We start from the raw sequence: 13,189 nt of genomic DNA, 5'->3' as shown, positions 1-13,189 counted from the left end.
AAATATAAATGTAATTGATTTAATTAAATATTAGATAGTGCTTGTTAGAGGCAAAATAATAAATAAATACCTACACACATTAAAAAAGCAGCCAAGATTAATGAGTTTAAATTTTTTATATAGATTAAAATTTAAGACGGAAGCAGCTGGTATATGCGGTCACTTAATATTAAAATCCAATAGATCCACTTCAGATTTTATTTCTCAACAGTTTATGTTCACGTGGCTGTTTTCGTTTATATTAGCCAAGGCTATTATGTATTTTGAAATAATCTTGTCCGTGATGTGTTCGTTCTTACGACAAAAGGCAGAATCCTGCAGCTCGAGAGATACATGTTATTCTGCCAGTCGGCGCTTTCAAATAGTCTTGCACACATTAAACGGGTCACAAACACCTATTTAGCTCGTGTTGTGTTATAATGGGTGTATAAGTGTGCATTTATGGCAATAATTTATTTTAAAAAGCTCTTAAACAAGAATAAATTCGTTTGTTTTGAACTTGTGACACTGTACGCGCTGATCGGAGGCAGTGATTTCAGATAGGCAGCCGCAAATATTTCATTTTCACACAAACAGTTCAAAAACATCTTAATTTAGGCTATTGGTGTGTTCTAATTGGTGAATTGTGTGATATCACTGCAATACTTTATTTATAATAGCTATAAAAACAAGAATAAACTCGTTTTTTTCTGAGCTCATCATTCCACACGCTCTTGCTCAGAGCGGTGATTCATCTCTCGTGTTTCTCACGTATCACTGACCACACATCCATTATTAATGAGCCCTGACCTGGAAATAATCATATATGTTGGTTTAGCTTGTCAGTGTGAACTAAATCCAAGTATTATTTTGTATTTTAACCGATTTTAAAAGTGAAAACCAAAAGAGAGTCTCCTCCTTTTTTAGTTCAGGATATGCACCTGTAGGGGCGCTATTTCTCTCAGACAATGGAAGTCTAAGCACACACACTCAAACAGAGGGACAGAGTGAGATGAGATGTTTTTTAAGTTTCTGTATCCATACAGTGTTGTAAAGTCATGAAACTATGCATATTTACTCAGAATAACTTTCTTTTCTGTATGAAAAAAGGCTTTGAAGTGTTTGGAAATTTAAAAATGCAGGAAAATTAATAATTTCCATTTTTACTGTCATTTAAAAAATCACCACGACAAACCATCCAAGCTATCCAAAACCCATTCACAATTTAAGTTCCTCAATGTTTTTTCAACATGTAGACAAAGTTTGATGTTTATTAGTGTTACTCTCCTCTGAGCAGTATGCATTAATTCACAGCTAAATGTAAAAAACGATCCACATTCCAAATCAAAATAGCCGACTTCCTGTTGGTAGTAGCTAATGACTGTGAATTAGAAAGTTTGTCCGTCTTGATAAGAACAATTTTTGTACTGAGTTTGGTGTCTGTAGCTAAAACTAACACCCCCACTTTTGACAAAAGGTGGCGCTATAGAGTGCCTCTTCCACGCCCTCTTATGAACTTTTGCCAGTGTCTAGCTGTCACTAATACTGATATGTGTTCTGAGTTTGATGAAATTCTAAGCATGTTATGTGCCTCAAAATCACCTGAGAAGTATTCCAATCTGACATGTTGCCACGGCAACAATATTTTTAGATATCAGTATCCCCCCAGCAGATTTATATTGACTGTGTTTTAACATTATTCTGATGAAGTTTGAAGCAAATCGAGTAAAAATAAGATGCTGAATTCAAAGCATTTGAAAATGACACACTTCCTGCTGCCAGTTTGGTGGCGCTATAACTTTGACTCCTAATAGTCACATAATGCGATCGACATTTCATACAATGAATAATCTGATGAAGTTTGATTACAATTAGGAAATGCATGTTGATGGTATTAGACATTCCTGTTTCTCAATTCTCGCCATAAATTCAACGCCTCGCTACGAGCAAAACCGTTCGAGATATCAAAAATCCCCTGGCAATTTTTCATCCCCAATGTCTTGAGATCATGTTGACCGAGTTTGGTGTCAATCGGCAAAAAACCCTATGACAAGTATTTCAAATTCCAGAGCATGCGCTTTTTACATAACTCTAAATAGCTGACTTCCTGTTGGGCGGAGCCTATGACATGCAATACGAAAGTTGTTCAGCACGATGAGATCTATATGTGTACTGAGTTTGATATTAATATGTGCAAGTATGTGTGAGCTATGCATCAACATTTCTGACTGTGATCCAGGGGGCGCCGTAGAGCCCCCTGTGCCACGCCCGGGTCCCAGCCTCTGCAGGCTCCTAAAGGCCACAGATTCCAAAGTGTGCGCAAATTTTCAGAGTTTTTGAGTATGTTAAGGACCCCAAAAGCCCCCACAACTTTGACGAAAAATATGAATACTAAACCCTAAATATCCAACTTCCTGTTGGGCGGAGCCTATGACATGCAGTACGAAAGTTGTTTGGTTTGATGAGATCTACATGTGTACCGAGTTTCGTGCGTCTACGTGCAAGTATGTATGATATATGGCCCTCAGTATTCCAGGGGGCGCTGTAGAGCCCCTGTGCCACGCCCATGTATCATTCTCTGCCCGGCCCTAATGGCCGCAGGTTCCAATGTGTGTGCCAATTTTCAAGACTTTTTAAGCATGTTAAGGGCCCCAAAAGCCCCCGAAACCTTGAAGAAAAATAATAATAATAATAACAAATAATCCTAAGGAAAACAATAGGGCTCTCGCCCTCCAGGCTTGAGCCCTAATTAAAGCTGCAAGCAGCGATGAACGGGCCCTCGCACCCGGGCTCACCGGCAGCGAGTGGCTTTAGTAAATAGGTGAGCGGTGAGAAACATGCATTTAAACTCATAAATATAAGTGGAATATATCAAAGTTATTCCATATATGTGCCAATCTTCCTGTTGCCAGCAGGTGGCGCTATCATTATAATGGAATATTGGCCTTCAGTTGTGTTCAGGGCAGGACTCTTATCGAACATGTGAAGTTTGGGGAAGTTCCAACATTTTATGCCTGAGTTACAACAACTTCCTTTACTGTGGCGAGACAACAAATTTTGTCATGGCGCCATGGACACGCCTTTTAAAAAAAAAAAACAAGATCTCCATAATTTAGCATTGCACAGGTCTTTAGATTAGACTGACCACAAAAAAAAAAAAACATTAATGTCATACTATTTCTAGGAGTAGTTTGTCGCAGCGTAAAACATGTCACTTCCTGTTGCCAGCAGGTGGCACTATGACTATAACTGAATATGGGCATGTAGATCTGTTAAGGGCAGAAGTCTTATCTAACATGTGAAGTTTGGGGCAGATTGGACATTGTATGACTGAGTTACAGGAACTTCTTTTTCATGGCGAAACATCGAAATTTGACAGGCTGCCATGGACACGCCCTTTAACGAAACCTCAAGATCTTCGCAATTTAACATCGTAAAGGCCTTTAGATTTAATTGACCAAGTTTGCTGTAGATCTGAATAAATCTCTAGGAGGAGTTCGTTAAAGTACAACCCCTGAAAATGTCAAAAACAGCGCCAATTTTGCAGAGAAAATTCTAAATAACCGACTTCCTGTTGGGATTCGGATTTCGTACCAAGAGGCTTTTTTGTAGATATTGGTGTGTTACATGTGTGTACTGATTTTTGTACATCTACGTGAAAAATAGCTCGAGGAGCACTCCACTGAATGTGCATATGCACTCCGTTGAAAGTTTATAGGTGGCGCTATCGAGCCATTTTGCCACACCCTCTGGAATATTGGCCTTCAGATCTGTTCAGGCCAGGACCCTTATCACACATGTGAAGTTTGGGCAAGATCGGACACTTTATGCCTGAGTTTTAACATCTTTTATTCCCATGACGAGACATCGAACTTCGTCACGGCGCCATGGACACGCCTTTTAACAAAAAATCAAGATCTTCACAACTAAACATCACACAGGTCTTTAGATTAGACTGACCACAAAAAAGACATTGATGTCATAAAATTTCTAGAAATAATCTGTCACAGTGTAAAATATGTCACTTCCTGTTGCCAATAGGTGGCGCTATGACTATAACTGAATATGGGCATGTAGATCTGTTCAGGTCAAGAGTCTCATCCAACATGTGAAGTTTGGGGCAGATTGGACATTGTATGTCTGAGTTACAGCAACTTCCTTTTTCATGGCGAAACATCGAAATTTGTCAGGCCGCCATGGACACGCCCTTTAAAGAAAGCTCAATTCCTTCGCAATTTAACATCGCAAATGGCTTTAGATTACACTGACTAAGTTTGGTGTTGATCTGAATAAATCTCTAGGAGGAGTACGTTAAAGTACAACCCCTGAAAATGGCAAAAACAACACCAGTTTTGCAGGGAAAATTCAAAATAACCGACCTTCTGTTTGGATTCGGATTTCGTACCAAGAGACTTTTTTGTAGATATTGGTGAGTTACATGTGTGTACCAATTTTTGTACATGTACGTGAAACATAGCTCGAGGCGCACTCCGTTGAAAGTGTATAGGTGGCGCTATCGAGCCATTCTGCCACACCCTGTGGAATATTGGCCTTCAGATCTGTTCAGGTCAGGACTCTTATCACACATGTGAAGTTTGGGGAAGATCGGACATTTTATGCCTGAGTTATAACATCTTTTATTCCCATGGCGAGACATCGAACTTCGCCATGGTGCCGTGGACATGCCTTTTAACGAAAACTCAAGATCTTCACAACTGAACATCGCACAGGCCTTTAGACTAGACTGACCACAAAAAAGACATTGATGGCATAACATTTCTAGGAGTAGTTCGTCGCAGCGTAAAATATGTCACTTCCTGTTGCCAATAGGTGGCGCTATGACTATAACTGAATATGGGCATGTCAATCTTTTCAGCTTCAGAGTCTCATCAAACATGTGAAGTTTGGGGCAGATTGGACATTGTATGTGTGAGTTATAGCAACTTCATTTTTCATGGCGAATCATCGAAATTCGCCAGGCAGCCACGGACACGCCCTTCGACGAAAACTCAAGATCTTCGCAATTTAACATCGCAAAGGCCTTTAGATTAGGCATACCAAATTTGGTGTTGATTTGAAGAACTCTCTAGGAGGAGTTCGTTAAAATACAACACATGGAAATGACCAAAATTACACAAAATATGCTCATAATATTAAAAATAACCGACTTCCTGTTGGGTTTACAATTTCGCTCCAAGAGTCTTTTTTGTAGGTATTGGTGTGTTACATATGTGTGCCAATTTTCGTGCATGTACGTGAAACATAGCTGGAAGGCTGTTGATTTTCTTGGTATAGGTGGCGCTGTCGAGCCATTTTGCCACACCCTCTTCTGATTCCTATATCAGACGAAAATTTTCACCAGGTTTGACGCGTGTGCAAAGTATCATGACTTTTTGAGCATGTTAAAGCCCTCAAAAATGCGATTCATTCGGGAGAAGAAGAAGAAGAAGAAGAATAATAATAAATTAAAGCTGCAAGCAGCGATGAACGGGCCCTCGCACCCGGGCTCACCGCCATCGTGTGGTTTTAGTAAAAAGGTGAACGTTGAGAAATATGCATTTAATGTCCTAAATATAAGTTGAATATATCAAAGTATATCCCATATATGTGCCAATCTTACCGTTGCCAGCAGGTGGCGCTATCATTATAATGGAATATTGGCCTTCAGATGTGTTCAGGCCAGGACTCTTATCAAACATGTGAAGTTTGGGGAAGATTGAACATTTTATGCTTGAGTTACAACAACTTCTCTTGCTGTGGCAAGACATCAAAATTTGTCATGGCGCCATGGAAACACACTTTAACGAAAAAATCAAGATCTCCTAAAGTTAACATTGCACAGGCCTTTAGATTAGACTGACCACAAAATATATGTTAATCTCAAAAAATGTATAGGAGTAGTTTGTCGCAGCGTAAAACATGTCACTTCCTGTTGCCAATAGGTGGCGCTATGACTATAACTGAATGTGGGCATGTAGATCTGTTAAGGGCAGAAGTTTTATCTAACATGTGAAGTTTGGGGCAGATTGGACATTGTATGTCTGAGTTACAGCAACTTCCTTTTTCATGGCGAAACATCGAAATTTGTCAGGCCGCCATGGACACGCCCTTTAACGAAATCTAAAGATCTTCGCAATTTAACATCGCAAAGGGCTTAAGATTACACTGACCAGGTTTGGTGTTGATCTGAATAAATCTCTAGGAGGAGTTCGTTAAAGTACAACCCCTGAAAATGGCAAAAACAACGCCAATTTTGCAGAGAAAATTCTAAATAACCGACTTCCTGTTGGGATTCGGATTTCGTACCAAGAGACTTTTTTGTAGGTATTGGTGTGTTACATGTGTATACCGATTTTTGTACATGTACGTGAAACATAGCTCGAGGCGCACTCTGTTGAAAGTGTATAGGTGGCGCTATCGAGCCATTTTGCCACACCTGATGGAATTTTGGCCTTCAGATGTGTTCAAGCCAGGACTCTTATCACACATGTGCAGTTTGGGGAAGATCGGACATTTTATGCCTGAGTTATAACATCTTTTATTCCCATGGCGAGACATCGAACTTCGTGATGGCGCCATGGACACGCCTTTTAACGAAAACTCAAGATCTTCACATCTTAACATCGCACAGGCCTTTAGATTAGACTGACCACAAAAAATACATTGATGTCATAAAATTTCTAGGAGTAGTTCTTCGCAGCGTAAAATATGACACTTCCTGTTGCCAATAGGTGGCGCTATGAAGATAACTTAATATGGGCATGTCAATCTATTCAGTTTCAGAGTCTTATCAACCATGTGAAGTTTGGGGCAGATTGGACATTGTTTGTCTGAGTTATAGCAACTTCATTTTTCATGGCGAATCATCGAAATTCGCCAGGCCGCCACTGACACGCCCTTCAACGAAAACTCAAAATCTTCGCAATTTAACATCGCAAAGTCCTTTAGATTAGGCATACCAAACTTGGTGTTGATCTGAATAAGTCTCTAGGAGGAGTTCGTTAAAATACAACGCATGGAAATGGCAAAAATGACACAAAATTTGCTCATAATATTAAAAATAACCGACTTCCTGTTGGGTTTAGAATTTTGCTCTAAGAGACTTTTTTGTAGGTACTGGAGAGTTACACATGTGTACCGATTTTCATACATGTACGTGAAACATAGCTCGAGGCGCACACCATTGAACGTGTATAGGTGGCGCTGTCGAGCCATTTTGCCACACCCACTTCTGAAACTCATATCAGATGTAAATTTTCGCCAGTTCTGAGGTGTGTGCAAAGTTTCATGACTTTTTGAGTATGTTTAGGCCCTCAAAAATGCGATTCATTTTGGAGAAGTATAATAATAATAATAATAATAATAATAAACGGAGCAATTCCAAGAGGGTCCTCACACCATCGGTGCTCGGGCCCTAAAAACAAAGCAGATACAAGAGGGTCCTCGCACCTCGGTGCTCGGGCCCTAATAATAATAATAATAATAATAATAATAATAATAATAATAATAAACGGAGCAATTCCAAGAGGGTCCTCACACCATCGGTGCTCGGGCCCTAATAAACGGAGCAATTCCAATAGGGTCCTCACACCATCGGTGCTCGGGCCCTAATAATAATAATAATAATAATAATAATAATAAACAGAGCAATTCCAAGAGGGTCCTCACACCATCGGTGCTCGGGCCCTAATAATAATAATAAACGGAGCAATTCCAAGAGGGTCCTCACACCATCGGTGCTCGGGCCCTAATAAACGGAGCAATTCCAAGAGGGTCCTCACACCATCGGTGCTCGGGCCCTAATAATAATAATAAACAAAGCAGATACAAGAGGGTCCTCGCACCTCGGTGCTCGGGCCCTAATAATCCTTAGGGGAACAATAGGGCCCTGCGCCCATTGGCTCGGGCCCTAATAATCCTTAGAAGAACAATAGGGCTCTTCGCCCCTTCGGGCTTGAGCCCTAATAAACAAAGCAGATACAAGAGGGTCCTCGCACCTCGGTGCTCGGGCCCTAATAAACAAAGCAGATACAAGAGGGTCCTCGCACCTCGGTGCTCGGGCCCTAATAATAAACAAAGCAGATACAAGAGGGTCCTCGCACCTCAGTGCTCGGGCCCTAATTACTAAAGTTCTATGATTTAATAATACTTGATTATCAAGATATCATATAATAATGATTCAATTACTGTTTAGAGTGTACTTTTAGGTATTTAAAAAGCTGTTCCATTTTAAAAACATATATACTGTATGTCAGTCTGGCGAGTAAACTAAAAAATTTACTAGCCAATGGCGATTCAATTGCCAAGGTGTCCGTAGAGGGTTGCATAATAAATCACACTTTGACAGTTGTAGTTTTTATATGTGCTATTTGCAATCTAATTGATGGCTCAATCAGACTGAAAAGCCATCAAGTAAGCACCTTAATCATTCTGATTGAGCTTGATCGGAATAAAATTTCAATTGGATTGAAGGGGGTGGTCCATTCTTTTTCTAATACGATTGAGAGTGCATGTAAACGCCATAAACACAAAGTGTTTTCTGAAGAGAGTTTTTGAAGTGACAGCGTTGTTTTTGAGGTGACAGCAGCAGCAATTCACTTGTCACTCAAGTGGCCACTCCCTTAATTATACAGAATTTTAATATAAGGTTTAATATAATTTATACTGATGAGTTATAAAAAAATGAACCCCCATAAAGTTGTCATCAAGGGCAAAATTAGCTATATTTGACCAAAATAATTTTTAAACCAGGCTGTAAAGTTTTTTTTTTTTTTTTTTTATCAATCAGATTGAACCCTGAAACTGAAAGGATCGCCCATGTGCAATTCACAGAAATAATGTGATGATGTATGACGCGCGGAATGAGTGGCTCTTACTTTTGAATGGAATGTTTTATAAATGTGAGTCCTTTCATTATAAAACTCTCCTTTCACTCGGCCACTGTGAAGTGGAGTGCGACAATCTACCATCAGTCCTTGTTTTGGATTCTCATCCACAGGAACCCATTATGGGTGTGGGGAGGAGCATTTTTACTACTTAATAAATATGAGCAGCACAGCACAGCTGTTTATATTTATCCAGATATGGTTATTATATGCAGTTTTTAGGCCCTATAATTACCATCAGTTTTTTTCAGAATTTAGCAGTAAGAAATTACTAATTTAAGCTTTGTCAGTTTAAATATTTAAGAGCCAGAGGACAGTTTTTTTTATATATCTACTATGCATTCTGTTATTCAGTTTTTCATTCAGCCATTCACTTTTTTTCTAAATTGGTGTGTTTCACCGGGCAGAGTACAAATATATTGCTGAGATCAGTCTATAGTTAACTTGTTCTTTAGGGTCAAGTTGTGGTTTTTTGATGAGAGGCTTACTAACAGCCAATTTGAAGGTTTTGGGGACATATCCTAATGACAATGAGGAATTAATAATAGTCAGAAGAGGATCTAAGCTTCTTAGCTTTAGCTTTTAGCCATGCTTTTGGTCATCACTGTTCTTTGAGCGCAGTTCCAGCGCACGTCTGCTGCTACTTAGCCACGATGAGAAAAAACACCACCTAGTCTTGTCAAACTTTACTTCTTTTCTTTTCCGTTTGACAGTTTCGTGTTCTGAGTTAAGTTTTGTAATGCCGTGTCTGACCTCGAGTGCCCGTTCAACTTCAACCAGCCACACAACTCCGCATCGTCAGCCAACGCCCAACCACGGGCTTCCCAAGACGTCACTTCAGTGACTACTGAACTTCCAGCCAATCAGCGACATTGGGAAACCGCCTTTCAACGACAACAAAGGGAACACCTTTACAACGGTAATGTATCTCCAGACTGATCTATACTGGTGCTGGTAATATAATTTTAACCTCATTGAGGAACTCAATGCCAGGGTTAATTAAGTGATTGATGGTTGTTCATGTCTATGCAATTTCACATATTGCTGTAAACTTGGGATTCCACATATTCATTCTCTTAAACTCATTCTTCAGAATCAGAATCAGAATCAGAATCAGAAAGAGCTTTATTGCCAAGTATGCTTACGCATACAAGGAATTTGTTTTAGTGACATAAGCTTCCAGTACACAGAGACAACAACACACAGACACAAAAAAAAAAGAAAAAAAAGAGAGATTTACAAATTGGCAAATAAATAAGTGTATAAACAATTGTGCTATAAATGATAACAGAATAGGATTGAGTGAGATGCGGGAATGTTCTATGATGGAGGGTTAACAAATAAATATAAGGATATTGCACATTTATAAGCATAAGTAGGGAACATTTAACTGTTCATGAGGTAGATTGCCTGGGGGAAGAAACTGTTCTTGTGCCTTGCTGTTCTGGTATTTGCCGGCCAGATGGCAAAAGTTCAAAGATGGGATGACTTGGATGTGAGGGATCCAGAGTGATTTTCTGAGCCCTTTTCCTCACTCTGGATGTATACAGTTCTTGAAGGGTGGGCAGGGGAGCACCAATAATCCTTTCAGCTGTCCGAACAGTTCTCTGTAGTCTTCTGATGTTTGATTTTGTTGCTGAACCAAACCAGACAGTTATTGAAGTACACAGTACAGACTCAATGATGGCTGAGTAGAACTGTTTCAGCAGCTCCTGTGGCAGGTTAAACTTCCTCAGCTGGCAAAGGAAATACAACCTTTGCTGGGCCTTTTTCACAATGGAGTCAATGTGAATGTCCCACTTCAGGTCCTGAGAGATGGTGGTTCCCAGGAATCTGAATGACTCCACTGCAGTCACAGTGCTGTTCATGATGGTGAGTGGGGAAAGTGCAGGGGGTTTTCTCCTAAAGTCCACGATCATCTCCACTGTTTTGAGCGTGTTCAGCTCCAGGTTGTTAAGACTGCACCAGACAGCCAGCTGCTCAACCTCTTGTCTGTAAGCAGACTCATCACCGTCCTGGATGAGGCCGATGACTGTAGTGTCGTCTGCAAACTTCAGGAGCTTGACAGAGGGGTCTTTAGAGGTGCAGTCGTTGGTGTACAGGGAGAAAAGCAGAGGGGACAGAACACATCCCTGAGGGGCACCAGTGTTGGTAGAGCAGCTGTTTGATGTGAATTTCCCCAGTCTCACTAACTGTTGCCTATCTGTCAGAAAGCTGGTGATCCACTGACAGATAGAGCTAGGAACAGAGAGCTGGGTCAGTTTGGTCTGAAGGGTTGTTGGGATGATGGTGTTGAAAGCCGAACTAAAGTCCACAAAAAGGATCCTCACATAAGTCCCTGTTTTGTCCAAATGTTGCAGGATGAAGTGCAATCCCATGTTGATTGCATCATCCACGGACCTGTTTGCTCGGTAAGCAAACTGCAGGGGGTCCAGTGATGTCCTTCAGATAAGCCAGAACCAGTTTTTCAAACGACTTCATGACGACAGACGTTAGAGCCACAGGTCTGTAGTCGTTAAGTTCTGCTATCTTGGGTTTCTTTGGGATGGGGATGATGGTGGAGCGTTTGAAGCAGGAAGGCACTTCACACAACTCCAGGGATCTGTTGAAGATCTGTGAAAAGATGGGGGCCAGCTGGTCAGCAAAGGTTTTCAGACAGGCTGGTGTAACGCCATCTTCTTCCCTAACGTTCTATCTTCCTGCAACTTGTGTGAATGTGTGAGTGCGTGTGCTTATGTTTTAGATTAGTTTATATGTCTTAGATTTATCTAATAAAGCCTTATTAATATTGAAAAGAGAAGTATCTTGTGTTTTGTGCTTACAAGTTAATGTCTTAAACTGCCGATCTTGTTACTGTGCTAATTGATTGTGTTTTCACTATAGTTTGGATATTAATATCCAGCGCAGATTTGATGTTAAACGGCTCGTTCAGTGTATCGCAGGGCATCTCAGTGATCAGCCATGAAACAGTGATTCTGTTCAAATTCCCTTTAAAATCTTAAATGATTCCCTTTAAGCTAAATTGATCTGTTTCCCTTACACTCAGGTGCATTTCTTCTGATCATCCTTGAGATGGTTTTACACCTTCATTTGAGTCCAGCTGTGTTTGATTATACTGACTTGACTTGATTAGGAAAGCTACACAACTGCCTATATAAGACCTTACAGCTCACAGTGCATGTCAGAGCAAATGAGAATCATGAGGTCAAAGGAACTGCCTGAAGAGGCATAGATCTGGCCAAGGTTACAAAAAACATTTCTGCTGCACTTAAGGTTCCTAAGGTTCTGATGTGGAAAAACTTGTTGCATCTTTCCTCATGGCTGTATTAGAACAAAAGGGTGCTTCTACTAAATACTGAGCAAAGGGTCTGAATACTAAGGACCATGTGATATTTCGGTTTTTCTCTGTTAATAAATGTGCAAAAATTACAACAATTCTGTGTTTTTCTGTCAATATGGGGTGCTGTGTGTACATTAATGAGGGAAAAAATTAACTTAAATGATTTTACCAAATGGCTGCAATATAACAAAGAGTGAAAAATTGTGAATTGTGACTTTGATCTCGCTGGTGCCTCACGCGCACATATTCCTTGGAAACAGCAGTCATTCACTGAGCCATTCTGCGCGAACAGCGGTCCACTGGCATATTTTTGCTCATTATTACTTTTTTTCTGTCGATACTGAAACACGTGTGAACTACAAAGCCTATTTTACCTAATGAATAAGAGTTTAGCTTCAAATGGGCAACATGTTTGGCTTTGTCCCGAATGAGAAAGATAAGCCCAACCTTACCCTATGTATCGCTTCAAATAATATTTAATTATTTTTATTACTTTTTTAAGCCTATATTATTATAATCTGCAATAATATTTATCCATTAGAATTATGTATTTTTAATTCTTGTTAAATTTAAAGGATTTGTTGTAAATAATAAAAATAATATATATATTTTTAAAAAGGCACTTTCCAAGAAAACTACATAAAAGAAAAAAACACAATAAAATACAATATATAATACAAAGCAACAAAAATTACAAAACAATCAAATAAAAGCTTCCCTAAAAAAGAATGTTTTAAGCAAGGTTTTAAACCCGCTAAAGAATTAGCAATCCTAATGCCACTTGGGAGAGAGTTCCACAATTTTGGGGCATATGAAGAAAAGGCCCTGTCACCCCTGGATCGTAACTTTGTTTTGGAGACAGCTAAGAGACCATGTTGAGAATAGCGTAAATTGCGAGTTGGCATGTAAGATGTTAAAAGATCTGCCAAATACTATGGAGTGAGTCCATGAGCCTAAGCCAGAGCCTTATATGTAAGCATTCAAA

This window comes from Carassius auratus, chromosome 5 (assembly GCF_003368295.1).
Source record: "Carassius auratus strain Wakin chromosome 5, ASM336829v1, whole genome shotgun sequence".
In the NCBI taxonomy this organism is placed as follows: Eukaryota; Metazoa; Chordata; class Actinopteri; order Cypriniformes; family Cyprinidae; genus Carassius; species Carassius auratus.
The sequence above is the reverse complement of the archived record's forward strand: the minus strand, read 5'-3'. Positions refer to the sequence as shown.